The following is a 2,753-nucleotide window of genomic DNA, read 5'->3' on the forward strand; positions in this document are numbered from 1 at the left end:
AAAAGGCTACAAACTTTATGATTTGGAGACCCATAAGTTTTTCGTAAATCGTAATGTCAAATTTTGTGAATCCATTTTCCCCTTTCTCATCTATTTCTATACCACTATTCCCCTCATCATTTCCTAACATCACTGACAATGGGCCATCCTCACATCCATTTCCCACTATCAATTTGCAAACTTGCCAAATTCAACAGAGCACTTACCTAACCTAAACCCACATGTGCTTGACACACACTAGCATGTGTCTGACCCACCAGTTAACTTTACCCCATCTGCCAGCCCGTTACTCCAAGCACCACATAATCGTATTCTATCTACCTTAGCAGATAATTCCATCACCCCTACCTTACCAAATAATCCCAACATACATACGTTAACCCATCACGATTCACCCATGTCCCCCCAGTCCACTTTTTCCGCACCCTCTAACGTCACCTCACACTCGGTTAACCCAACTCCTCTCCATTCATCCTCTTCAGAGCCCACACTTCAACCCATAAAATCTATACCACCTCCGCGTTAGTCCTTTTGTCCCAAACACCCTCCGGTATGGCATAGCGACTACCACATGTCCAACCAAGTGAATCATTTTCCCTCGACGCCTCATTCTTCAGGTACTCGATATCCCCTTTCTCATTTTTTTTTCTGACTCTCGTTTTTCTTCTGCCCATTATGCTTTTCTAGCTAACATCATGGGTCCGACCGAGCTCACTTCATATGCACAAGCTATCCATGATCCAAATTGGCAACACGCCATACATGCATAATTAGAGGCATTGTAGCAAAATAACACATAGAATATGGTTCCTCTACCTGTTGGTCATAAACCAATTGGATGCAAATGGGTCTATAAAATCTGATACAAGTCTGACGGCACCATTGAGCGATACAAAGCTCGGCTAGTTGCTAAGGGCTACACTCAGGTTGAGGTCATTGATTACCAGGAGACTTTTTCCCCACAACAAAACTCACCACTTTCCAATGTCTCATTACTGTTGTTGCTGCCCACAACTGGTTCATTTACCAGTTGGACGTCCAGAATGCTTTCCTTCACGGGGATTTACATGAAGTGGTTTACATGGAGCCTCCTCCTGGTCTTCACCGACAGGGGGAGAACATTTTATATCGACTCAATAAATCCCTCTATGGACTCAAACAGACCTCTAGAAATTGGTTTTCCACCTTTTCAGATAATGTACAAAAGGTTGGTTATCAACAATCAAAGGCTGATTATTCACTATTTACCAAGGCTGAAGGTAATTCATTTATTCCAGTGCTTATCTATGTTGATGACATACTTATCATAGGAAATGATCTTCAAGAAATGGAATGTCCCAAAAAATTTCTTCTCCAACGCTTCCGTATCAAAGACCTTGGAGATTTGAAATATTTTCTAGGCATTGGGTTCTCCCATTCCAAGAAAGGTATTTTCATGTCTTGGAGAAAATATGCACTAGATATTTTGCAAGACTCGGGACTTATAGGCGCATGCCCAAACAAATTTCCTATGGAGCAAAATTTGAAGCTTACTCCCACAGATGGAGCATTGCTAAATGATCCAACTAAGTACAGAAGATTGGTTGGGAGACTGCTTTATCTTACCATCACAAGGCCTAATATAGTTTACTCTGTTCGAACATTGAGTGAGTTTGTGCATCAGCCTTGCAAACCTCATTAGGATGCTGCTTTACGGATCCTCAAATACATCAAAGGTACTCCTGGTCAAGGTTTGCTTTTTCCTGCCTCCAACAATCTTGCCTTTAAAGCCTTTTGTGATTCAGACTGGGGAGGTTGTCGTGCCACTAGAAGGTTAGTTACTGGATATTGTTTCTAGATCATCAGCAGAAGTCGAATATCAAGCTATGACTAACACATGTTTGGAGCTCACTTGGCTGCGCTATATATTACAGGATTTAAAAATCCCACAAAGAGCTCCAACATCATTATTCTGTGATAATCAGGCAGCTTTGCATATTGCAGCAAATCCAATTTTCCATGAGCGTACGAAGCACATTGAAATAAATTGTCACATAGTTCGAGAAAAACTGCAAGATGGAATGATTAGTCCTTCATATGTACCAACACGCTTCCAATTGGTAGACGTATTCACAAAAGCCTTGGGGAAAGATCAATTTGTGACACTACGTCACAAGTTGAGACTTCATGACATTCACTCTCCAACTTTAGAGGGTGTTAAGAATTATCTTTGTAATATATTTGTAATATTTACTTTCCTGATTTAGTCTAGATCAAATCCCACCAAAGGTGGATCACGAATTCCTATCCTTAGATTAGAAATAGGTGTAATTGAATGTAGTATTTGTATATATACCTTGTATTGTTGACAATGAGAATAAATAGAAAATCATTCACGCAATTTTCTATTATTCAAACCCTAGTCAATTTGCCATTCAATCTCCCTTTGGTTTCTTAAGAAAGCTCATTATTTGGATCGTAATCTATGGTTGTAACTTGTAAATTGGCCTTAAATCTAAACCTGACCATCTTTCCATGCCTGTTCAACATAATAATTTTCGTCCAACCCGCACGTGACATGTGCCCTCGAAGTATTAAAAATAAAACCTACAACAGGGGACAGGTATAATATAGTTGGTGCAAATGTCAAACGTAGGCGCTTAATTCATTTCACATATTTTGGGACAACTAATTGTAATATAGAAATAAATCTCAGATCTTACAATCATTGCCATAGTATTTTATGTAACAACAATGCAATAATATATGAGTAA

General features: G+C 39.4%; 1 long non-coding RNA gene across 1 annotated transcript; it reads left to right on the top strand.

Annotated features, from left to right (window-relative positions):
- Positions 1 to 358: 358 nt before the first annotated feature.
- Positions 359 to 2,280, top strand: LOC126582491 (uncharacterized). Its single transcript, XR_007609544.1, has 2 exons — positions 359 to 1,207; positions 1,311 to 2,280. It is a non-coding gene; the product is annotated as an uncharacterized LOC126582491 (long non-coding RNA).
- Positions 2,281 to 2,753: the final 473 nt, after the last annotated feature.

This window comes from Malus sylvestris, chromosome 9 (assembly GCF_916048215.2).
Source record: "Malus sylvestris chromosome 9, drMalSylv7.2, whole genome shotgun sequence".
In the NCBI taxonomy this organism is placed as follows: Eukaryota; Viridiplantae; Streptophyta; class Magnoliopsida; order Rosales; family Rosaceae; genus Malus; species Malus sylvestris.